Genomic DNA, 26746 nt, shown 5'->3' with positions numbered 1-26746 from the left:
TGCCCAGGAGCACGGATGCAAGCCCATCAAGTGCAGAATGGGACACTGTATGTATTTATTGCAATAGAACAATGAGGTGGCACAAAGGCAGAGGGCACTACATTAATCACCTGGTGAAAGAAAACTGCAAGAAACTCCAGAGGGACCTAACAAAGCTTGGTGAATGGGCAGCATGATGGCAGACTGGCAGAATTCAGCATGGACAAATGCAAGACATAGCACATTAGAATGAAAATTTCGTGTTCTTCTATATTACTAGGTCCTACATTAACTGCAGCCACTTCTTGTGGACAGCTCAATACAATCCTCTGTTTTATCTGTAACAGTACTAAAAAAAGAAAATAGTTTGGAAGTATCAAAATGGGATAAAAATAATACATCAGCATTACAATATTTTTGGTCTAAATTAATGATAAACCCTTAGGGAGTATACCATGTTCTGTTCTGGTCACCCTTTCTCAGAAAAACATAGCAGAGATGAAAGATTCAGAGATGGGCAACAGGAAGGATCAGAAGTTAGGAAGATTTTCCTGTGAGGAGAGGTTAGGACTGCTTAGAGAAAAGAAGAATAGGAGGGAATATCACAGAGGTAGAAAAATGGCAGAAGTGTGCAAGGGGTCAGTCACAGAACCCATCTTGTGCCTTTATAAATAATTTTTAAAAACAGAGTTAAACTTGGCTGTTACCATTACTTTTTTTAAACATGCCTGGCTGGCTAGAATTAAAAAAATACAACATAGAAATGGAGGTCAGGTACAAAAGTTACTTACTGTGCAGCAGGTAGATGGAAAAAAAGTGATCTACAGCTGCAACCAAACAGACGGTCAGGGCACATAGAGTACATAGACATAGAGGTTGTATTTCACTGACATCCCACGAAGCATTGCAGCACCCCACTCACCCCACCCTTGCAGGGCAGCGGTCTAGCCTAGGCCACAGCTTAACTCCTCTACCTGAGCCCTGGGCCTGCCCCACCCCTGCGCTGTCACTAACAAGAGTCAGTGAAGCCTCTGTCCCCAGGCCTGTCTGTATCCTCCCTCTGCGTAGCATAGATATATGCACACAAAGAAAACTGCTTATTGTTGAATTTGTCTTATTATGTATTGTCATAGGTACAGGTAAGCAAGTGCTGAATGTGGGTCAGTTGCTGTTTTGCTTCTGCTCACAGTTAGCTGGTCTTAAGAACTGTTTCATCTGTACTGATTTCTGGCAATGGGCAAGTTCCCTAATGGAAGTAAAAAATGTACTTGAACATGCCCAAAATCTACATCAGCACCTACGCATATTAATATGTAGCATCACTGCTTTCCAACTTGTCTGGGGAAACTGAATGCACATGCAAAATGTAGGTTGTGAGAAGCACTTACACTGCCTGTGCTCAATACAGGATATAGGACCAGAAACCCATAAGTCCAGCTCACAGACACAAAGTCCCAGAAATCTTGGAAACCTTCTCCAGCCAAAGCTTCCTTACATGCGCCAATGAGCTCTACCTGTCCCAAGGAGTTTATGGGCCAACAAGAGGCTGCTGGACCAGGTACTGGCCAAAGGGGATGATCTAATCGGCGACCTAAGAATTGAAGGGAAGCTGGGTGACGGTGACCATGAGTTGATCACTTTCACTATCCATCGCAGAGCTGGCAAGTCGGCCAGCAATGTAGTAGTCCGTGACTTTAGATAAGCTGACTTTCATAAACTCAGGAGGCTTATTCTTGAGGTCCTGAGAGGCCATGATTTCACAGGGAGGGGAGTTCATGATGAGTGGTTGCTCCTTAAGCAAGCGATCCTAGAAGCACAAGGGGAGTCCATCCCCACCCATAGGAAAGGTGCAAAAAGGGCCAAACAATTCCCTTGGCTCAACAGGGAACTTATAGGCCTCCTATGTCTAAAAAGAGGGGTGTATAATGGATGGAAGACAGGAAACTTACTAAGAAGGAGTATACTGCACTGGTCTGCACCTGCAGGGAGCGAACTAGAAAAGCCAAGGCTGCAACTGAACTCCATCTTGCTACATGAATCAAGGACAATAAAATGTCCTTCTTCAGATATGTGGGGAGTTGAAAGAAAGACAAGGGCAACACTGGATCCCTGCTAAACCAGCTGAGGCAACTGACTACCAACACCCAGGAAAAAGCCAATCTGCTTAATGATTACTTTGCGTTGGTTTTTTACCAGCCCCAAGGGACCACCCTGTTGAACATGATGTGGGATGACCAGGGTGAAGATGAATATATGCCCACCATTGGTGTGGATCTTGTGAGGAAGCATCTTGAGAGGCTGGACTTCCCACAAACCAGCTGCTCTGGATAGATTGCACCCCAGAGTGCTAAAGGAACTGGCAGACATCATAGTGCAGCCACTGGCGAGGATATTTGAGAACTCATGGTGCTCGTTCGAAGTACCTGAAGAATGGAAGAGGAGCAATGTGGTGCCCATCTTCAAGAAAGGTAGGAAAGAAGACCAGGAAAACTATTGTCCATTCTCAGACCTGTACTCTTTAATGTCTTCGTAAACGATCTGGACACTGGTGTTAAAAGTGGACTGGCCAAGTTTGCTGAAAATACCAAACTTTGGTGAAGAGTCTCCACACTTGAGGATAGGCTGGTGATCCAGGCCGACCTCAATAGGCTTGCAAGGTGGGCGGATGAAAATCTGATGGCATTCAATATGGAGAAATGCAAGGTGGTCCACCTGAGGAATAAAAACCTGCATCACACTTACAGGCTTGGCAATCCTACACTCACTAGCACTGTGACCAAAAGAAACTTGGGGGTCATGATTGACCACAAAATGAATATGAGCCACCAATATACTGCAGCTGGCAAGGCAAACAAAACTCTGACTTGCATCTACCGATGCATCTCGAGGAAAATCCAGGATGTCATCCTCCTGCTGTACTCGGCCTTGGTGAGGCCGCAGCTCGAGCACTGCACCTAATTCTGGGCTCCACAATTTAGGAAGGATGTGGAGAAGCTTGAAAGAGTCCAGAGGAGAGCCATGCACATGATCAGAGGGCAAGAGAACAGGCCTTATGAAGAGAGGCTGAGAGCTATGGGACTCTTCTGCTTGGAGAAGCGCAGGCTCAGGGGGACCTGATGGCATCCTATAAGTACAACAGGGGTGTGCATCAGGATGTGGGGGAACATCTGTTCACCAGAGCATCCCAGGGGATGACAGGGTCCAATGGTCACAAACTCCTGCAAGACCGTTTTAGGCTGGACATAAGGAAAAATGTATTTACTGTCTGAGCCCCCAAGGCCTGGAACAGACTCCCCCCAGAGGTGGTGCAAGCACCTACTCTGGACACTTTCAAGAAACATTTGGATCCTTATCTTGCTGGGATCCTTTGACCCTAGCTGACTTCCTGCTCCTTGGGCAGGGGGCTGGACCTGATGATCTTGCAAGGTCCCTTCCAGCCCTAAAGTCTATGAAATCTATGAATCTTCTGCCTGAACCTAAGGAATATCTAACAAAAGAGAATTCCCCTTCCCAGCACAGTCACCTATGGCAATCCAGGAGCAGAGAGGAAATGACATGAAAACTAAAAAGAACAGCAACCAGCTACAGCTCCCTGATTGTTTAAATTCTTAAAGGCCAGCAGCAACTTGTCACAGAGAAAGGCAATGAAAATCCAGAAAACACCTCTATGTTGGGGTAAGGGTGAGGGGAAAGGGTATTTATATGACAGAAGTCATGAGATAATATCCTGGTGCTAGACCTCAAGTACATTGAAGAAGGCATTGGTGGCCTTCCCCCTTTCCTAGTGCAACCTGAGGACAACCTCAGCCTGTTCTACATTACACCCGTTTTTTACAACTCCAAGGGGCCATTTCAGGATCTGGGGAAGATAAGATCTAGTGCCCTGGCCATCTCCTTTCTTGAAGACATGATATTACTCAACCAGATGATTTCCCATGCTGAGGGGTAATCTGCTCTGTACACCAGGAGAGTGGCACAAATAAAGAAGAATTGGGGCCAGTAAATGAAGATGTTCATATTGCCCTGGAGCCCTAGGGTATGAGAGAATCAGAGTCCTGATAAAACTAGGAAGGATGGTTGCAAAAAAAAGAAGTAGAGCAGGGTGCTAGCAGCTGCTGGTGATACAGAGAGAAAAACAAATTATGGTGGTTCTTCTGAAACTTCAACTATAACCTCAACTTGGCCTACTTCAGACAGCAGAACAAGAGGCTGTTTACAATGGATTGAGCTCCTTCCTGTAGCTGAAGAGTTAACCGTATTGACATTTGAATTATTAACGTTAACACTGTGATAGGAATAGGGGCCGCTCACTCTTCTCTTATAGCTGGTGTTGCAGGCTTCCTGCAAACCCAGGTAGATAACTGCATCATTTTTCATCTAGCTTAGAACATTAACATTAGCTTTGCAACCTTAACAGCAAGAGAATTTTTTTTCTTTGACAATTTTTTTGTGAATTTTCATTGACAATTTTTTCTTTGATGACTGCTTAGATTCTGGAACACAAGATGGCAGCCTCAGGGAAAAAGTATGCCACACTGCCTTCCAGATGTAATTCTCTATAGAGGGTGTCTGTTTCCTCAACACTTATGTCTTTGGTAATGGTGGGTCTTTTTTAGACTCCTGGCTCCTCACTGATTGTCCAAATAGCAACATCAGCCAGAGATGTTTTCCTTGTACTTGGGCTGCCCAGGAGCACGGATGCAAGCCCATCAAGTGCAGAATGGGACACTGTATGTATTTATTGCAATAGAACAATGAGGTGGCACAAAGGCAGAGGGCACTACATTAATCACCTGGTGAAAGAAAACTGCAAGAAACTCCAGAGGGACCTAACAAAGCTTGGTGAATGGGCAGCATGATGGCAGACTGGCAGAATTCAGCATGGACAAATGCAAGACATAGCACATTAGAATGAAAATTTCGTGTTCTTCTATATTACTAGGTCCTACATTAACTGCAGCCACTTCTTGTGGACAGCTCAATACAATCCTCTGTTTTATCTGTAACAGTACTAAAAAAAGAAAATAGTTTGGAAGTATCAAAATGGGATAAAAATAATACATCAGCATTACAATATTTTTGGTCTAAATTAATGATAAACCCTTAGGGAGTATACCATGTTCTGTTCTGGTCACCCTTTCTCAGAAAAACATAGCAGAGATGAAAGATTCAGAGATGGGCAACAGGAAGGATCAGAAGTTAGGAAGATTTTCCTGTGAGGAGAGGTTAGGACTGCTTAGAGAAAAGAAGAATAGGAGGGAATATCACAGAGGTAGAAAAATGGCAGAAGTGTGCAAGGGGTCAGTCACAGAACCCATCTTGTGCCTTTATAAATAATTTTTAAAAACAGAGTTAAACTTGGCTGTTACCATTACTTTTTTTAAACATGCCTGGCTGGCTAGAATTAAAAAAATACAACATAGAAATGGAGGTCAGGTACAAAAGTTACTTACTGTGCAGCAGGTAGATGGAAAAAAAGTGATCTACAGCTGCAACCAAACAGACGGTCAGGGCACATAGAGTACATAGACATAGAGGTTGTATTTCACTGACATCCCACGAAGCATTGCAGCACCCCACTCACCCCACCCTTGCAGGGCAGCGGTCTAGCCTAGGCCACAGCTTAACTCCTCTACCTGAGCCCTGGGCCTGCCCCACCCCTGCGCTGTCACTAACAAGAGTCAGTGAAGCCTCTGTCCCCAGGCCTGTCTGTATCCTCCCTCTGCGTAGCATAGATATATGCACACAAAGAAAACTGCTTATTGTTGAATTTGTCTTATTATGTATTGTCATAGGTACAGGTAAGCAAGTGCTGAATGTGGGTCAGTTGCTGTTTTGCTTCTGCTCACAGTTAGCTGGTCTTAAGAACTGTTTCATCTGTACTGATTTCTGGCAATGGGCAAGTTCCCTAATGGAAGTAAAAAATGTACTTGAACATGCCCAAAATCTACATCAGCACCTACGCATATTAATATGTAGCATCACTGCTTTCCAACTTGTCTGGGGAAACTGAATGCACATGCAAAATGTAGGTTGTGAGAAGCACTTACACTGCCTGTGCTCAATACAGGATATAGGACCAGAAACCCATAAGTCCAGCTCACAGACACAAAGTCCCAGAAATCTTGGAAACCTTCTCCAGCCACTGCCTGCAAAACCAGCACGTGTTGCCAGGGCATGCAGGCAGCAAGTCATGGCTCTGCTCTAGCCATGGCCCCTGGCCTCATGCTGTCACTGTCCCATGATCTTGGCCCTAGCCATGCCTGCCCATCCTGCTTCCAGACACCACTCCTCACTTACTCACAGCCCCATCCCATCCGCCAAGCCAAGTGTGCCTGGGGGTCCCAGGCTGGTCTCCATGGAGAACCTGCCTGCCCACCCCATCCAGTGTCCCTGGTAGCGGGTGTGGGGCAGATGGGCTGGGGTACCTAGGTCCAGTGGTGGTGGTGGAGACACTGGCAGCAAAAAGAGCTGCCACCACGGGGACTGCTGGGAAGCCAAGTCTGGCCACCACGCTATCCCTGCTTCACCACCGTGCTGCCTGGCCACATGAACTGCAGCTCTCATCTGTACAGCATTTTGCAAGCCACCAGACAAACAGGGTCACTCTCCTGAAGCCCTAGTGAGTGGAGCCAGTCAGGATGTCCCATTCTGGCTCACGCCCCAGTAAAGATGACTTAGAATTACCAGGTATTTGGTACTGTGTCAATATTCCATCAATTCTTTTTTACTTGCTTAATTAGCTGGAGTCCAATACACCATTTACCAAGAAATTGTGTGAAGGTTTTAAAAAGCATTGACTGTTTGCACTCAGAGCAATTACATTTCCAAGTGTGTATTTTTTGAAGTAGTCTAAGATAGGGCAGTGAACTTTGAGGGTGGGTTGTTATTTTATTTTATTTTATTAGTTCATCACACAGTCCTTCAATCACATGCAATGTAGTAATAATTCAATCTGAAATTGAGGTAATTTTCCCTTGATTTTAAGTGGAGCAGGATTGGATCTTTGTACTATACTGCCTACTCTATAAGATACATCTTTAGCCAGCCCTTGTTTTGTCTCCTTGCAATGCATTAGAGAAATTGCCTGAGCTGGGTAACCATTAAGAGCAGTTACAAACATTCAAGAATTCTAGTTTGGGGGCAGAGGGAGAGAGAAGATAGCACAGTCAGGTTGAATGAAGCCAACTAAGGCTTATCAGGTAAAGCTGCTGAGCTCTATACACCTGTAAAAAAAAAAAAGAGAATACGAGCTACTTATGTGTGTGGGTGTAAATTAGAAAGCAACATCTTGCCTGAAATATTTTAATAGCACTCCACTTTTACTCTATCTGAAGCCTTTTGTGGGGGAAAAAATAACCAAAATGTAAACTTTTTCTTGTTTTTGGTACCTACAATCCATAATATCTACTCTCACCATCTTGCATTTTCCAAAGTGATTTCAGATGCATCTGATGCAGTGAGCAGCTGATTACACTCAGAAGTATTCCATAATGTCCTCATACAAACAATGTCTTATTCAAACCAAGTTTGTGTTTGCCTCATACTTAGGTTAGTTTTCATATGGTTTTGGTTCCAGCACCACTAGAATAATTCTGCTTGTGTCTCTTCTTGAAGTGTTACAGCTTTGAATGATGGAAAGTAATGAAAGGAGATGATTTCTCCTTATCTTTGTCTCAGACCTCCTCTGTAATCTTCATTTTAAAATCGTATGCCATTCAATACCAAATCTGCTACCATGTCATCCCAACTTTCTACCTTGCTCAAGTTTATAAACTGCATATCTAGATGTATTTATTTCTTTTTAAAATATTGAAATAAATTCATAATAACACAAAACAACCACTTAACAGTGTGGTACCTTGTGTCTCCTCATGAGAAACATCTATATTTATATTGAAATCTCCTCCAAACAAGGACTTTATACACTGCCAGTTATGAGATGGGGAAGACTACTACCCCCTGCTCCTCATCCATGTGGGAACTAATGACATGGCCAGCAGTCATCCAGACTGGGTCATGAGCGACTACAGGGCTCTGGGGGCTGGGCTCAAGAGGTGGGGGCCCAGGTAGTCTTTTCTTCTGTGCTCCCTGTTTCAGGCTGTGGTCCCAGAAGGGAAGGATGCATTGAAGAAGTGAACTGGCAACTCTGACGCTGGTGCCACTGAAAAGGCTTCAGATTCCTTGACCACAGTGTGTACTTCAGGGAGAGAGGACTCCTGAGAGGGGACGGCATGCACCTCACGAAGAAAGATAAGTCCCTGTTTGCGGCCAGGATGGCCAATCTTCTGGACAGGGCTTTAAACTAAGATTGCTGGGGGGCGGGGATACACAAATTTAAACATATCCAGGGACCAACATATAAGTAAGCCCTGTAGATAGGGACACTGGGATAGCCACTTTTGCGGGAGATGAGGGAATAGTTCTTCATCAGCGGGACAGGACAATGAGAGCCTCAGTAGGAGGACTCAGGTGCCTATATACTAACACCAGGACCATGGGGAACAAGCAGGAGCAGCTAGTTCTCCTACTCTCCAGTAGGCATTATGATCTAGTAGGGATTAAGGCGACCTGGCGCAACTCCTCACGTGACTGGCGTGTAGCTATAGAGAGCTACACCCTCCATAGAAGGGTGGGGAAGAAAGATGGAGGCATTGCTCTGTATGTGAAAAAGCAGTACACCTCCTTGGAGGCCAACATTGGCTCCAAAAATGGACAGCTTGACACCTTCTGGGTCAAGTTGCGGGGGAAAGCAGGGGGTGTGGCGAGAGAGACCTAACTGTGGGTGTATACTATAGACCACCAAACCAGGGGGAGGAATTCGATCTGCAGTTCACTCGAGAATTGACTGAGGCCTCACATGCATGTGACATGATTGTCATGGGTGATTTTATTTATCCAGACATCTCCTGGGAGGAACACTCGGCCAAGTTGGATCAGTCACAATCCTTCCTGACCTGTGTTGAGGAGCTCTTCCTGACTCAGGAGGTGCATGGGCCAACCAGAGGTGACACTCTGCTAGACTTGGTCCTGGCCAAAGGAGATGACCTGGTGACTGACTTAAATATAGAGGGATGTCTGGGTGACAGTGACCATGAAACCATCATGGTCACTGTCAGACGTAAGGCAGACAAATTGGATAGCAGGATTGAAGTGTTGGACTTCAAAAATGTAAATTTCAACGAGCTTAGGTCACTAGTAGGGCAAGTACTGCAGGACCAGGGACCAAAGGTGAAAGATGTGCACAAAGAGTGGTTGTTTCTTAAGGACATGATCCTTGAAGCACAAAGGAAGTCCATTCCCATGTGGAGAAAAGGTAACAGAAGGGCTGGGAAGCCCTCTTGGCTAAACAGGGAAATCATGGTCCTCTTAAGAAAGAGGCTTATAAACAATGGAAGCTCAGGGCAGGCTCCAAGGAGGACTATTCCACGATGGCCTGCATTTGCAGGGAAGAGATGAGAAAGGCTAAAGTGGTGACTGAACTTAGATTAGCAACGGGAATCAAGGACAACAAGAAGTCCTTCTTTAGGTACATCGGGAACAGGAGGAAAAGAAATTGAAGTGTAGGGCCATTGCTCAACAACTCAGGAGAGCTGGTTACTGGCACCCAGGAGAAAGCTGGGCAAAGGGCCAACAAGTCCTTCTGGCTGAACAGGGAAGTCCAGGAAAGCCTAAGGGCAAAGAAAGAGGTATACAGGCTGTGGAAACGGGTAGCTACCAAGGAGGAGTATAGATCCCTGGCTCTTGCAGGGAATCAGGAAGGCCAAAGCAGGATTAGAATTTAGGCTGGCACCAAAAATTAAGGAGAACAAAAAGTCCTTCTTCAGGTATATAGGAAGCAAAAGGAAGGCTCGGGGTAGCATAGGACCCCTACAGGACAAACTAGGGCAATTGGTGACGGAGAGGGGAGACAAAGCTGAGCTCTTCAATGAGTTCTTTGCATCTGTATTCCTAGACACAGACCAAGACAAATCTTCCAATTGGATCATAGATAGACAGGAGAGACACCAACCCACCAACTGTTAGCACAGACTTAGTGATGAGGCAAATGGAGGGGCTGGATGTGTTCAAATCAGTGGGCCTGGATGAAATTCATCCAAGGGTGCTGAAGGAATTGGCCAGTGTCATAGTAGAGCCTGTGGCACAGCTGTTGAGCACTCATGGTGCTCTGGGCAGGTCCCAGAGGACTGGAAAAAGGCAAATGTGGTCCCTATTTTCAAGAAGGGGAGAAGGGATGAACCAGAAAACTATAGGCTAGTTAGTCTCACCTCTATCCTTGGGAAAACTCTGGAAAAAATCATTAAGGATCACATTTGTGGGAGCCCAGCAGGGGAAATAATGCTGAAAGGAAATCAGCACAGGTTCATTGCAGGTAGATCCTGCCTGACTAACCTTGTCAAAATGCTTAGGGGCAGGAGTCAAGGTACATGTCATCTACCTAGACTTTAAGAAGGCCTTCGATATGGTATCTCATTCTGTTCTCATAAATAAACTGACAGGCTGCAATGGTGGATGGATGGGTTGGTATCGTGGTGGTGGATGGATGGGTGAGAGTGGTGGTGGATGGGTCAGTATCGACCTGGAGAGATGTGAGCAGTGGAGTCCCGCAAGGCTCAGTCCTGGGACTGGTGCTATTCAATGTCTTCATCAGTGACTTGGATGAGGGCGTGGAGAGCACCCTGTCCAAGTTTGCAGATGATACCAAATTATGGGGCAAAATTAACACACCAGAGGGTAGGGAATGGATCCAGGCAGATCTGGACAGGTTGGAGAAATGGGCAGAATTAAATGGGATGCAGTTCAACAAAGACAAGTGCAAAGTGCTGCACCTGGGCAAAAAGGACCACCAACACACTTACAGGCTGGGGGGTGACCTTAGCAGCACAGCAGTGGAAAGGGATCTTGGAGTCATAGTTGATTCCAAGATGAACATGAGTCATCAGTGTAACAAAGTGATCAACAAAGCTAACAGCACTTTATCAGGCATTAGCAGATGCATGACAAACAGGTCCAGGGAGGTGATGCTTTCCCTCTATGTGGCACTGGTCAGGCCGCAGTTGGAGTACTGCGTCCAGTTTTGGGCACCACATTTCAAGTGGGATGTGGAGAATCTTGAGAGGGTTCAGAGGAGGGCCGCTCATACAGTCAGAGGCCTGTAGGCAAGGCCCTATGAGGAGAGACTGAGGGACCTAAATCTCTTCAGCCTGCACAAGAGAAGGCTGAGAGGTGATCTTGTGGCTGCCTATACATTCATTGGGGAGGGCAGCAGGGAATAGGAGATGCTGTATTTACCAGGGCACCCCCTGGAGTAACTAGGAACAATGGCCACAAATTGACAGAGAGCAGATTTAGGTTGGACATCTTGAAGAACTGCTTTATGGTAAGGGTTTCCAAAATCTGGAATGGGCTTCCAAGGGAGGTGGTGCTCTCCCCTACCTTGGGGGTGTTCAAGAGGAGACTGGACAAGCAACTAGCTGGGGTCGTCTGACCCCAATGCTCTTTCCTGCCCAGGGCAGGGGGTCAGACTTGATAACCTACTGAGGTCCCTTCCAGCCCTAATATCTATGAATCTATGAATTCTGAATTACTACTTCACCTCCGTCTTTCACTGGACCAAGAGGAAAACCATGCCAGGTAGGGCAGGGGATGAGCATGGTAGGAATAATCACCTTCCTACTATTGCCAGAGAATTGGTGTATGACCAGTTAATAAAATTAGATGTATACAAGTCAGCGGGACCAGATGATCTTCATCCAAGAGTGCTGAAGGAGCTGGCCGAAGTCATTGTGGAACCCCTGGCAAAACTCTTCTACACCTTGTGGTGGTCTGGAGAAGTCCCAGAGGACTGGAAGAGGGCCAAGATTGTGCCCATCCACAAGAAGGGCAGGAGGGAGAACCCAGGTAACTATGGGCTAATCAGCCTACCTTCCATCCCAGGGAAAATCCTAGAAAAGTTAATCAAGGAGTCTATCTTCGATAAGCTTGCAGAAGGTAAGATTCTTAATAACAGCCAGCATGGCTTCTTCATGGGCAGGTCTTGTCTTACCAACCTCATCTCCTTCTGTGACCAGGTAACTCGCCACCTGGACACGAGATACAATGTCAACCTGCTATACCTAGACTTCCAAAAGGCCTTTGAACTGGTATCCCATGATGTCTTCATGAGAAAATTGGAGGATTGTGGGCTTAACTCCAAGACAGTCAGGTGGGTGAGAAACTGGCTGCAGGATAGGACCCAGAGAGTCGTAGTGAACAAATCTGTGTCATCCTGGCAAGAAGTGGGCAGCAGTATCCTGCAGGGGTTGGTGCTCAGTCCAGTACTTTTTAACATCTTTATTAATGGTTTGGATGTTGGAGTAAAGAGCTCACTGTCCAAGTTCGTGGACAACACCAAGTTATAGGGAAGTGTGGTCATGCTTGAAGATAGGCTACAGATACATGTGGACCTAGACAGGCTAGCAAGTTGGGCGGATCGGAACCTGATGAAGTTCAGCATCGAGTAATGTAAAATACTCCACCTCGGGACGAGCAACCCCGCAACACACCTACAGGCCTGGTGGCACCAAACTGACTAGCACCATGAATGAAAGGGACCTGGGGGTAATAATAGACCACAGTATGAATATAAGCTGGCAGTGTGATGCTGTAGCCAGTAGGGCAAATAATACAGGCAGTCCTTGACTTACAACATTTCGAGTTACAAAATTTTCCACTTACATTTATAAATTGATACCCTATTTCAACTTTCTGATGTCAGTTTTGACTTTACAATGTTTGATCCGATGTAATGCCACGCCAGCAAACAAGTTCGCTATGTCACCCATTTCCCTGGAGAACATCTGTCCAAACTTCCTTGGACACTTTCTTAAAGAAAGCAGACAAGACTCCAGAAAAACCTGCAGCCAAGACTCCTGAGAAGACTCCAGCCAAGAACCCTTCAAAAAATCCACCAAAGTCACCTCAAAGAAGTCCTTCCAAATCAATATGATTGCTATTTACAATATAAATACATTAATGTAGCTATGTTACTCATCTATAATTGATCGAGTACAAAATTCTGGAGTATTGTTGGTGAAAATAGGGTATCGGGCCTTGGATCAGGAACAAATCCCCTATTTACAACATTGTTTCTCATGAGAAAATTGGTTCCAAGTTACAACGTTTCGACTTAAGACACGGTTTTCAGGAACCAATTGTGTCGTAAGTCCAAGGACTGCCTGTACTCTGGCATGCATCAATCGATGCATCTCCAGCAAAACCAAGGAGGTGATTCTTCCAGTCTACTCAGCACTGGTGAGATCGCAGCTGGAGTACTGCATCCAGTTCTGGGCACCACACTTTAACAAGGATGTGGACAAGCTTGAGAGAGTCCAAAGAAGAGCCACCCATATGATCAGTCTTAAAAGGCAAGCCATAATAGGAAAGGCCCGGGGGATCTGGGACTCTTCAGCCTGAGGAAAAAAAGGCTGATAGGGGACCTGGTAGCAGCTTACTGCTACACTAGGGGAGTACATCAAGGGCTCGGTGAGCAACTGTTCACCAGGGCACCCAAGGGGAAAACCAGGAGTAATGGCCACAAACTCCTGGAAGACTGATTGAGGCTCAACATTAGGAAAAACTTCTTCACAGTCAGGGTGTCCAGACTGGAATAAGCTCCCTCCAGAGGTGGTGCCATCATGTACCCTGGAAATCTTCAAGAGGAGACTAGACAGTCACCCCCAGTTATCTTTCCTGCTTGGTGCAGGGGGCTGGACCCAATGATCTTCTGAGATCCCTTCCGGACTTACAATCTATGAATCTAAGAAAAGGTGAAAGTGAAAAAAGGAAATCTAATAAAATGTGGTGAGTACTATTTGGGGTTGAAACTCATAACATGCCAGTAATAGAATCCACTACATTAAAGTTCTTCATGTTATAAGGGTGTAAAGTAAGGGTGACTGAGTTGGGCTCTAAATATTTGCTGCAGAACCAGGCGGAGGGGGCCATGGTTTTTCCCACAAAGCCTGCGGCAGCTGTGGTTGAGATTTAGGCCCACACCCCAGGGGTGGAGGTAGCTTTACCTGTGTTCCAGCCGGTGGTCTGCAGTTTGCCGGGCCGGCTGCTTCTGGTCCGCAGTGTGCCCCTCCGCCCAGACTCAGGAGGCACCAGTCACACCTGGATCAGGTAGGTAGTAGATGATCATCTAGGTAGTTTGTGGTGTGGGGGGATGTAGTTGGGGGGGTGCTCAACCTCCCAGCTGAGGTAAGCGGAGACACACCTCTGGAACCTGTAGGACCACATGGGGTTTGGACCCTTGAATTTTACAGCCCAGGTGGGGCATGTGGCATTGCCAGAATCAGGGGGCATCAGCTGAAAGCCCCCGGACATTGAGATTCTGGAGGTGATATGAACAGCAGAAACCAGGTGACAGGGGAGCAGGGGGCTGAAGTAAGAACAAGAACCATGAGATGAGAACTGCACCCTCATGCACCCTCAGGTATCCATGTATGCCTCTGGCTGTCCATCTCTCCATCCATCCATTCATCTATCCATCCATCCTTTCAGCCTTCCACCCACCTCCATCCATCTATCCATCCATCCACCTCGTTGCAGCCAGACCATCACCCACCCACAGACACCGAGACCCCAACAGGCACCTCCATGGACCATGGCTGACCTCGGACCATCTACCCCCAACAGCCAAATGTGGGGACACAGTGGCATTTTGAGGAAATAAAGGATCTCATCACTATTTGGGGTGAGAAGGGCTACATAAGGTGTTGAATTGGAGATGTCTTCAAGTGCATAGTGCAACAGATGCAGGTGAAGAGTCACAACAGAGACTGGCAGCAGTGTCTCACCAGGACCATGTTGATGATGAGGCATTATTACCATGTGCTTGACACTAGAAAGTGGTCTGTGGGTCAGGGCTAGACCATGACCTTCCACAAGGACCTGTCCTGTATCTTTGCCAAGAACATGGCAGCTGCCACCCCTCATGCTCACAAGACCAAGGTGTCCTGGAGGAGTTGGCTGCAGGGACTCTGCCAGAAGGGAAGAAGGCAGAGGGAGGCCCTACAACATTGTTTCCCACACAGGGGCCATGGCTGTTCTGGACCAAGTCTTCTCATATATCTCTGTGCCCCTCCCAGAGATACGGAGTGTGCACCAGCCCCCACAGTACTAGTACAGCAGCCACTGTGCTGGCCCAACCTGCAGAACCTGTGGTCAGGTTTCCCAACACTTCTCTTGATGAGTCAGGCCACACCCGTGGACACCATGCAACCCATGACGGTGTGTGTGTCCAGGACACCTTGGTCCTGTGTGGGGGGAGAGGGGGGCTGCACACATACACAGAACCCAGGCATCCAGGACACACACACACACACACTCTCTCTCTCTCTCTCAGAACCTAGGTATCTGACACATGCAAACGCACACTTGGCAGGTTCAGGGTGCACAGAGTAGGCATGAGGGTGGCTTATGGCCATGAGGATGTATACCATGATGAGCCACTGCCACATCAAGTCCAGGTGGGCAGCCATGCTGAGCCACTGCCAGCCAATCAGGGGCACCTTGGCCGTTCAGCCCTGCTCGGGTGTCTTCAGTAGCCCAGAGCGCTTTGGGGCATGCTGAGAAGTGGGCGAGAGTTCCCCCTATCTGCTGTGCTCAGGCCAAGCAGACAGGCTCTGAACACAACCCGCACCCCCCCCCTACCTCCCCCAGCTAATATGTGTTTTGCTTCCTCCCAACATAAATGGGGCACTTAGACTAAGCCTTGAACTTTAGAGTGCTTCTGCTGAGGGCTTCTTGAATGCCTGTACTTAGCCTGAATATGCATTCTTGTTTTGTACAAGTTGGGTATGGTGATATGTCCCTCAACTACCTGCTGTTAAAGGAGCCAGGCCTTGAACTATGACTCCCTGTCTCAGGGCTCTTATTACCTGCAAATGGGTCAGGCAGTAGGTAGTCCTGTGTTACAGAAAGGTAGAGCAGGTTTTTCTATTCCCTCTTTCTTGCAATGTTCATTCAACTGAATTAAAAATCACCATTTTAAAACATGAAAGTAAGTTTTGTTTTCACAATGCTTAACTGCATATCCACCAGTGGAACTCATAGCCACAAAATGTCGCTAGAGCCAAGAGCTCAGAAGGATACAAAAAAAAGATCATACACTGACAGATAATGAGGTCAACAACAGTGACATTAGATAGGATAAATCTTTACAAAAGGCTTATGTTCACATGCTGAAAGGTAAAAATCAATCACTAAGAACATATCTGCATTGGGTAATATTTCTATTAGTCAGTCACTAAGAATCCATCTGCACTTGTTCATCTTTATAGGTTTTTAAACCACTTTTTTATAGCGCAGATCTGGAGTCAATGGTTTACCATTGTCTGTTTTGTTTCTGCTGAATCAAGTTTCAAGTCTGCTTTAAATGTAGATGTGTAACTAGCAAGTTTTGTGCCCTGGGCAGAAAGGCTAAAGTCGAGGGATGGGGGCAGGGAAGGGGATGGTTAAATGTCCCAGAGACTCAAAGACCCTGGCTGCTGCTGCCATGGGGCAATCTCCCTGCCCTTAGGTGCTGTTGCTGCGGGCTCCTGGGAGCCACCATTCTGATGCTCCATGTAAACTACATTTGTCACTCCTACATATGCTACAATTTAAATGGATTTAATAATAACAGCTTGGGTTATAATTCTGTTTACATTGTGGCTCAAATTTGTTTGGCCAAACATGTTTTAAAAAACTATTAGAATTTTTTCTCCCCACACAGACAAGCTATAACTGTTAGGAGGGATGGAGAGAAACTTCCCCATTTGGCAGCTTATTCTGTTAAGGGGTTTCTTCAGTCTGCACTGGCCCACCTGGCAATGGCTTCTTTCTGAGAAAGCTTACAGGACTAGGTGGAGCATTTCTTTGAAATGGACAGCAACTCTTTACCCAGCAACAGAGCTAGATTGTTTTTATCTATTTTTTAGGTAACTGGAAGCAGAAAATATGGAAGTGCTCATAAAGAAAACAGAAAGCCCCAGCATCTGGCCTTTACTGCTCAGCAATGATGGGCAGAAAAGATGATTCACCTTGTGTCTAGATCCTGGTCCCAAGCAGGAGATTATTTGCCTGAAGGCAGGATGCAGCTGTATAGAACTTCAGCTATAGGAAATGTTTCACCTGTTGTCCAATTCTTGTTACAGAGGAGCTTCAAGAAGAAGTATTTTGCTTGCAGATGCCCATTGACTTGGCTGAGTCCAGGGAAAGGATGACCTGTCCAGTGGTTTTGGAGATGTTCTGCAACAGAAGATGAATAAAAATGAGGAGTATATCTGTGCCTGTGTTTGTAACAACTGCATGATGCATTGGGGAAAAAATAAGGTGATCTACACATGAAAATGAATGGTGAAGGTGCATAGTGAAATCCTGGGTTCCTTGATGTCAATGGCATCTCTTTGACTTCAGTGAGACTGGGATTCTTCCAATGGATGTAATTGGAACTTGGTGGGATAATTCCCAAAAGGCAAGGATAATGAGCAGTATCAGTACTTTGGTTTCTCTTTACAAGTACTGTCTCAAAATTAACTAATATTTAAAGCCTCACAAATGAGGTAGGGAAACATTATAATGGCTGAATGAGCTCTAACAGGGGAACATCTTCTACCTCCTATTTTGAGTATCCTACTAAATGGTTAGAACAATTAATAAAATACACTTTAAAGAAAATATGTAAGTGTCCAAGAGGACATTGTGATTGTCCTTGTGCCCGCCTGGCTTCAAATACCTGTTCCTGAGCTGCCTTAGCATGAGTGCCTGGTGGTGGGCATGGTGAAGGTTCATGTGACCACTGAGAGGGACCCTGATCACCCTGAAGAAGGCCTCTGAACTCACCTGCCATGATTTTGAGTGTATTTTCAGTGGAGGGGTCGTCTGTAGAAGGTCCCTTGGGGTCGGTCGCTCCTCCCAGTGGGTATTCGTGGGGCTCCACCTCCCCTACACCCCTTCCTTATGCCAACCTACGGCGGGCCACCTGATTTTATTGCGGAAGTCCCTCCGGTTCAGATGATCTTTGGTCTTCATGCCTTCTCTGGGACTAGTTGTTATCTTCACTTCTGTTGACAGGCTACAGGCCTGCTGGATTCGCCTCTATTATCTATCTCTTCTGCTCTTGCCAACTACTTGCTGAGCCTAATAAGCACCCCCGCTGTTGGGGTGTCAGTCGGATCCCCTCAAACTAGACCTAACCCCTAATAACTAAGAAAGGAGACAAGCCAAAAAAAGGTAGCACAAGAAACTATATACTGACGAGCGGCAAATAAAGAGAAAAAAGGCTTAAAGAAAGAGGAGGAGGGTGGATAGAGAAGGATAGATCAGGCTGAGGTGACCTTTCCTTCTCTCGGCCCTATAACCTGAGCCAGGTGGCGTCCCCCAGTGTTGCTCCACTCTTTTTCCCTGCCGAGCGTATCTTCTGTTCTTCTCTGGGTTAGCCTTTTCCTTTGGCTTTGCACCCGTGGGAACCCAGAGTAGGGAGTCTCCACTGTCTCCAGGACTCCTGTAGCTCCTTCAAGAGTGGGGTCTTCCCCTGGATGCCGGTGTAGCTCGTGACCAGTGTGGGGTTGGATTTTGATCGCTGCTGCTTGGGATGCCTTTTCACAAGTGGAATCCACCTCTTCACGCCAGGGCACCCTGCTGCTGGTGCAGGGAGTCTTCGCAGCCTCCACTGCCTCTCCCTGAGCGAGATCCCTGTTTCCTTGCCAGCACCACCCATCAGTGGCACGGAGAGCCTCTGCAGCCTCCAATGGCTCTACCCGTTTCTCCCCTGGCATTCCTTTTTTATCTTTGTTGGCCGGTGATCGCTCCTGATGTCACCCACCGCACCAGCTGTATATAAGCACGGCTAATGAACTGCGCAGGTTTCACTCTTTGTTCATCCTGTGTCTGACATCCTGTAGCAAGTAAGTGGTTTTTATTTTTGGAGTTTTTTCTCCCAGGGTGTGTATCCCCTGTCCCAGTGTCCCCTGTGGGGAGGGTCCCTAGCTCCCCTGTGGTTGTACCCCTGGGACAGTCCTGAAAATAGCAAGGAATCACACAAGTACCTGTTTCAAAAAAGATCACATGTAAACAACAATATGGGATTCATAGATTCAATTATTAAGGCCAAGAAAGGGGACTGTTATGGTTATATAATCCAGTAGTTCTTAACCAAGTTACCGCAGCACCCTGGGGTGCCTTCAGAAACTTACAACAGTGCCACAGGGTGTTAGCAAGTAAGGAGTGTCCGGGGAGCTACTCTAATGAAAGCACCCAGAGTGTCTTGTGTGTCAGCATCCAAAGCAAGCTTTAGTTAAAGCGCCCCTGCTGCCATTTTTCAGTGCAGGGAGGCTAATACATGAGATGCTGGAGTCTGTTGGAGTGTGGTAATTACCCTGCTCCAGCAGACTCGATTAATCAAGTAATTACAGCACATCTGAGCAGCCTCACTGAACATGTATAGGTGCCCATTAGGTTTTCAAACATGATTCACAAGATAAACCCAGAGATTTGAGAGACAAATCCACAGTCATGGCCTTTCTGAGTTCCTTGCAACAGAAAGACTGCTTTATTATTTTTCTGTAGTCAAAACAAAAAAGGGTGAAAACTAAGAGCTGACATTTTCTGAGGGGTGCCACAAATACATCCAGGGGTGCCTCAAGTCTATTAGTCTGGCATCCTGTATCATCAGGCCATAAAACTTCATCCTACAGTTTTTGCATCAAATACAACTTCTGGTAGACCTATAGCATATCCTTTATAAAGGCATTCAGTCCTGACTTAAAGACATCAAATGATAGCCAGTCCATTGCATCCTTAGGTAAGTTGTTCCTCTTTTGCACTCATTGTGAACAAGTCACGTGTTTCTAGTGTGAATTTGTCAGGCAACAGCTTCTAACCCTGTGATCTCAGATAACAGAATACTGTGTTTGTTAGTACAATAGTAGTCAATATTTATGCTTGCCATATTAACAATATTATAGCCAATATATACATTACTGTATGTTAGTGATTGAACAAACAGTTTCAGTCTAACTGGTATCTTTCATACAAGCAGGATTCTAAATGCTTCTCAATGTTAAAGAAGGCAGAGCTAAAATAAAAATGCAGCATGAGAGAAATGAATTTACTAAAGACAGAAATACATATTCTCACATTCTAAAAGAGATGGGTATTAGATGAGCTAGTAAGATAATTGGAGGCCACTTCTGTTGAAAGGAGCAGCAGAGAAGGGTCATGCATTAAGACAAGTGAAATTGTGTGGGAAGAGAGAGGAAGACAGTGACTGCCAAGCTGGTGGAGAAGCAGAGCACATATGTGTACATATCAGAGACCTGGGACTCAGGGTGTCTGTAGATTATAAACCTGCCTTGATGAGAGGAAGGGACCACTGGGTGAGTGTCTCAGCACAGAGAGAATCCTAAAGTAGTAATGCACATTGTGATGTTGGGGCTGGGAGGAGAAGTGAGTTTGCAAACACATGGGATGTAGGAGTAGAAGGCAAGTTCAGAACAAAGACAGTGCTAACATTATACAAGAAGAGGCAAATGGGAGACCTGAGTCAGAGAAGCTTCAGGAGATGGAGCTGAAACTGAGGATGTACCTCTCCCTGAGAGAGAGATGTGTGTCTTTGAGACACTCAACTGAAGGAAAGGGAAGTGAAGTCAAAGATCACTTGGTCAAACCAGGCTCAGAGGGTGGCCGGGGATTAATTTAAGAAGGCGTCGAAAAGCAAGTACAGTGCAGTATTATTAGCATAGACATGATAGCTCAGAGAAAGGCAGAGGAGAACTGGAGAAGGTACACAGAAATCAGCAGATGAAGCTCCACGGGGAAGGGAATCTTATGGTGGAAGTGTCTCCACCAGAGATGAACAAAGAACATGACAGGAGGGAGGCAAAGCTGTCTTCCTAGCTGTGTTTGGGCAGGGCCAGGCAAATGGAAGTGATTTAGAATATCCCAAGAGAAAAAAAAGGCCAAGGAGATGTGGAAAAATGGCATGACACATCCAGAGTAATTATGAAGCCAGAGAGCACATCTACACATGCATATTGTATCGCCAGGGAATGGGTGAACAACCGCCTAAGCAAGCTCACCAAGCATCAACTTGGGGGTCATGACTGACCACAAGATGAATATGAGCCACCAATACGATACCACAGCTGACAAAGCAAAAAAAAACTGGCTTGCATCTACTGATGCATCTCAAGCAAGAAAGACGCAGGATATCATCCTCCCACTGTACTCGGCCTTGGTGAGGCCACAGCTGGAGTACTGCATCCAGTTCTGGGCTCCACAATTTAGGAAGGATGTGGAGAAACTTGAAGGAGTCCAGAAGAATCCATGATCAGAGGGCAAGAGAACAAGCCTTATGAAGAAAGGCTACAAGCTATGGGACTCTTAAGCATGGAGAAGCACAAGCTTAGGGGGGACCTGATGGCAGCCTATAAGTACATAAGTGGTGTACATCAGGATCTGGGGGAAACGCCTGTTCACCAGAGCACCCCAGGGTATGGCAAGATCCAACGGTTACAAACTCCCACAAGACTGTTTTAGGCTGGACATAAGGAAAAACTTCTTTACTGTCCGAGCCCCCAAGGCCTGAAACAAACTCCCCCCAGAGGTGGTGCAAGCACCTACTCTGGACACTTTCAAGGAACATTTGGACATTTACCTTGCTGGGATCCTTTGACTCTAGCTGACTTCCTGCCCCTTGGGCAGGGGGCTGGACCCAATGATCTTAAGAGCCCTAATGTCTATGAAATGAATGAGGAGCAATAAGTGCCAGTTTCTTGCTCTGGGCACACTATTTGTATGTGCTCTTGGGATTGCAGGACATTGATCTGGGTCAGAGAAGCCCCAGCTAGCAGGGGGTCTTGGGGGTCAGCCTGCCAACCTGGGGCTGCTCCAACCTGACTCAACATGCTGCAGAGGGGCTGGCTGGGGCACAAGGGTACTCCAGTGCAGGGCTAGTCAGTAGGCAGTCCCCACACTGAAGCAACTTTGTGCCCCAGTCAGCCACATCAGTGTCTACACATGCAGTGCTGCACACAAAACAACTCTGCAGCAGGTACTACTTGTAGTAAATACAAGTACTACTTTGCTGTGGAGTTCATTAGTTTTTTGCAGCCTAATAGGGCTGCATGTGTAAATGATGAGACATTTACTGTGGAGCTAATTAGGCAGCTTTGCAGTAAGTGTCTTGTGTAGACATGCTCATAGAGAAACAATTTGATGGAGGGAGCTGGTGAAGTATTTGGGGAGATGCAACAAAAAAGCAAAAAAATATCCACCAGCTTTCTACAAGAACAAGGAGCAATAGTTTCAAGTTGCAGTGAGGGAAGTTTAGGTTAGATATTAGGAAAACCCTTTCTCACCAGGAGGGTAGTAAAACACTGGAACAGGTTACCCAGAGATGTTATGGAATCTCCATCCTTGGAGGTTTTTAAGTTCCAGTTAGACAAAGCCATGGCTGGGATGATCTAATTGGGGATGATTTTGCTTTGAGCAAGGGGTTGGACTAGTCACTAAATGACCTCCTGAGGTCCCTTCCAACTCTAATTTTCTATGATTCTTTGATCTTCCTGTTCCCCTGGCATCACCATTTTCACACTGCCCCCTCCCCCTGCCTCTCCCGAGCTGGGGAAGAATAAGAATGAAAAGTCTTTGGCCCATTTTTCAAGAAGCTTGAGACTACCAGACATTGAACTCATCAGATGTGTTAGTTACATAGGCAGCTGTTACCTCTCCACTTCCCAAGGACTTTGCCTCTGGGCTAGTTTAGTTCTGCTATTGTGTTTGTTTACTGAGCCTCTCCTTGGGTCAGCAAGGAGGAGTGAACCCAAGCATCTTCAGCACTCAAAGCACCAGTGTCTACAGCTGGATCTGAAGGAGCAACTATTCTAGATGACATCTGTAGGAGGCCAGGCACTGGAGGAGGACAAAGCTTTCCATGCAGTGGGTTACAGTAGGAACCCTCAGCATTTTGGGTCCCTGGGAACTAAAAAATGCCAAGTCAATAATAAGTTTTTGCTGGTTTCCAGAGAGCATCCACAGGCATCACCCCTACTGTGAATGAATCATATGTTGGCTCTTATCTGGAGGTTAGACCTGAGTGTGTGGAAGTGTGTACTTGGGACTGCTGATGTGATCCCTGTTGGAAAGCTGAGTCGCCCTTCTCCATGTGGGTCCATGGCAAGAAGGCTTTCTGAGCCACTTAATGGAACGGCAGTTTAGGGTAACTCCCACTCAGGGATCAAGCCAGAGGATCATGTTCATCACTAGGAGCTAATTAAGTGCAGTTGAACCTTCTCAGTACCTTATAAGTAGGGAGTTAGGCTACACCATAAAGTTCTGCTAGTGACATTTTGAGTGCCTGCAGGCTGAAAGCCCCTCTGCAGTGGCAGAGCCCCTATTTTCATAGCAGGTTTACATCACCAGTGTTGACTGAAACAGGGCTTCTTGTACCACCCAGCAGCCAGTCAAAGGTGTGTGAAGGCAGTCCTTTGCCTTCTGCCAGCCTTTCGGTGTGTTTCTGGCTCTGGTGGTACAGGTGCAAAGTGGAGCCATGGAAAGCTGTCAGCAGTGCATGGATGGGAATGCACTCTGGCAGTGGCAGCTGCTCTACTGCAGCTGGCGGCAGACCTAGCCAATGCCTTTGCTGGAGGAGACAGGGTAGGGGCAGGCTGAAAATACCTGTTAGTGTGGGTTGTTTTAAACTTCTGAGATTACTACTTTCAGGACTGGAGAGGAGGGAAGAAACTTGAGAGTACTGCCAAGTTGAATAAATTCAGACCCCTACAGTGAAACCTTGCAAAGAGCAGAGAACTTTGTTTTTAAACCTGAGCCACCGGAACTTTGTCTCTTGTGGTTCTGCCCTTGGTCCTGCAACAGGTATCTGTTGATATGAGTGGCTGGTGAGGTTTGAAGCCAAGGCAACTCAAATCCACCTTGATGTTATGATCAGAAATACTTAGGGTGCGGGGAGTGCTCCACAGACTATTTTGTACCTGAATCAATTCCAGGAGAATCTGTAAATAAATTAACCCAGGGCTGTCCAATATCTAAGTGCCTGGGTGCCATATGCCCTACAGATTACACCTTCAACATGAACCATGAGCCCCCTGGGCCACAAGCCATGCTGAAGCCTTTCTGCTACACTGCACTGCTGCACTGCATCAACTTCACCCTCAGCTTCTGGCTGTGGACTCCCCGGCTTCATGGTTTTGCACAGGTGCCCTGGGTCACAGGCTTCCCCTGCATGACAGGCTGCACTACAGTGTGCAAGAAGTGGAAGCCATAGGAGGGACGGGGAACTGGAGACCATGACTGCTGCTGCAGGTGGAGCAATGGGTGAGAGTCTGGGGCTGCAAATTAACCCTGTGTGGGTTACATGTCACCCATGGGCCACCAGTTGGATAGCCTTGAATTAATCCATTCGCCTTGTGATGTTGAAGGCTTGACAGATGCCTGATAACTGGCTGTCATTGGTCACTGAATTCTTGCCCCTAATAAGACTGAATCCTGTGTGGTGGGGGGAGGGTCCTATGGCTCACAGCTTGAATACAGAGGAATTAAATGACAGAAGCAAATGCTCAGAAAATGCTGCTGGCTCTGGCTACAGGCTTATTATCATAGGGCTGGAGTGTAGGCAAACGTCTGCCAATCTGCTGTAGATAAAGCCAAGAATTGCCCAGTGGAACTGTCCAGTGGTGGAGTGCCTGGTGCATGCACACAGTCTTCCCTGAAGGTTTAGAGTGGAAATACTACAAACAATGTGCACCTTCACTGAGAAATTAATTATATTTCTGTCAGTTCTGCATTGCTCCTGGGAGGGGGAAGGGGGCAGAGGGAGAAGGGCAGGTATGGGGGACAAAGCTGGGCAACTCATAACTTAGGTTGCCTAAGTAACCTTCTTTCTTAGGCCAGTCTTCTCAAAATAGTAAGTCTTAGTATCACCCAATCTCACTCATTTCTGGGATGGAGAATAAAAATGGCACCCCTACCTGTCACTGAAAACTGTCCTACTCTGGTAGAACTAGAAATCCTGGAGAAGAGCAGAGAAAGGTACAAACAAGACTAGCTCATGCTGGCTCAGCAAGGAGTGGAATTCAGCAGCTGCAGTAGCCTCTTACGATGGGAAGATGGGGTCAGGAAGAGAAGGTGTCAAATGTACTGGCTTTCTAAATCGGGTTTAAGTGATTCTACCCCCCAGCATTCAGGTGCTTATACCCATAACATTCAGTGGCATGTTTGCCAGCTTGTATCCCATTAGGTAGGATCTACAGTCAGTGCTTCCTTTCTACTAGCCTAAAAACATGCCTAAAGTTTGACAGCAGCCAAAAGAGCTTGACCTCAGCTGACTATAGGAAGGGAAGTTGCAATGCCCAAGTGATAGTTATCAGGCATTATGCCCAAGTAACCTAGAAGAAAGGATAATACCTCCAGGTGAAGAACAGGGGGAAAGAAGAGTACTTTCTCCTGGTATTACTGTGTACATAGAGCAGGTGTGCTGTAGCACAGTGGTTTCCAATCTGCAGTACACATACCACCACTGGTACGCAGACAACCTGTCAGTGGTATGCGTTAACAGATTTATTATAATTACTTTATATGATAAAAATTTGCTGGTTGTACTTAAGGTTGAACTGAAAAATTTGCTGGTAGTGCTTAGGGTTGTATCATTTTATATTGGTGGTGTGCAATCTGCCAGAATTTGGGAACCGCTGCTCTAGCACATTTCTGCAACTGTATGGAGCTAGAAATGGGACAGGGCTGCTCATTGTGAGTACTGACTTACATTGGTAATGCCAGCAAATTCTGGCACTGTGCAGTCTGCAGACTAGCTTTGTGCCTCAGTGGTAAGGCTGGAATTCATTTAGTATACAGGAATATCTCATTTGGTGCTGTTTCATTTTCTTAGACAGCTGACCTGGCCCAGTGTTGCACTCTCAGCTGATTCCCAAGTTCCAGACCAGTGCTCAGGTGACTATACCTGAAAGCCTCTGCTTGAGGGCTCCACCAGTGGATGACAGTCAAGATGTGCCCAAGGACAAAAGAGTCTCAACCTCAGGGAACAGAAGTGTGGCTTAGAAATGCCTTTCCATCCCAGTGTGACGTTTTGGCCAGCTGCAGCTTGGATGCCCTGACGAGCTGGCCTTGAGTGTTCAAGTGATCATATAAAGGCTGCCTTCTTTGGTGGGGTGTATGGAGAATGGGCTCAATCTCTCCCTTGTGCCTCATTCCCCATCATTATACATATGGCTGTCCCAGCATGACTTAGACCAAATGCCACTGGAAGCATAATAGAACCATAAGCACTGTGCTACCATAAGTATTCTGTAGATAAGGAGGCAAAGACAGAGCTGTCCCTGCTAGGCAAATGACCTCACTCCTCTAAACTAATTATAAGAATAGCTTTTCTCTTGAGGATGGAGACAAGGTCTGCCTTCTGCTTCTCCCCTATCACACAAAAGTGGATACTTGTCATAAGCCATGACAGTACCATGATGTTCAGCTTGGACATGTCCAGAGTGTGCATTTCCCCAAGGACAAATAGCAGCACCACATAGTTGTGCCACTGCTACTTGACCCTGGGGAACACTTGTGCACGTGTGCTCTGGTGTGCAGCAAGTTGGGTGGGGTAGGGGTGGCTGGGGCCAGCACCTGGGGTCCTGGCGGCCTCCCAGGGCTCCTGGGGCTCCAGCAGCAACAATCCAGCAGCAGAGAGCCTGGTCGGCAGCTGGAGCACAGCTCCAGC

The 26746-nt window shown here is 46.6% G+C and overlaps 1 long non-coding RNA gene and 1 other non-coding gene across 2 annotated transcripts in view; both read left to right on the top strand.

Annotated features, from left to right (window-relative positions):
• LOC102387560 overlaps window positions 1-8898 on the top strand; it is a 148268-nt gene extending 139370 nt beyond the window's left edge. The window contains exon 4 of the transcript XR_003093487.1: window positions 8080-8898. This is a non-coding gene — a transcript (uncharacterized LOC102387560). The remainder of the gene's footprint in view (window positions 1-8079) is intronic.
• Window positions 8899-13726: 4828 nt separating this feature from the next.
• On the top strand, window positions 13727-17620 carry LOC112549881. Its single transcript, XR_003093472.1, has 4 exons — window positions 13727-13821; window positions 14051-14142; window positions 14524-14716; window positions 17160-17620. It is a non-coding gene; the product is annotated as an uncharacterized LOC112549881 (long non-coding RNA).
• Window positions 17621-26746: the final 9126 nt, after the last annotated feature.

This window comes from Alligator sinensis, unplaced genomic scaffold (genome assembly GCF_000455745.1).
Source record: "Alligator sinensis unplaced genomic scaffold, ASM45574v1 scaffold280_1, whole genome shotgun sequence".
NCBI lineage: Eukaryota > Metazoa > Chordata > Crocodylia > Alligatoridae > Alligator > Alligator sinensis.
The sequence above is the reverse complement of the archived record's forward strand: the minus strand, read 5'-3'. Positions and strand labels throughout refer to the sequence as shown.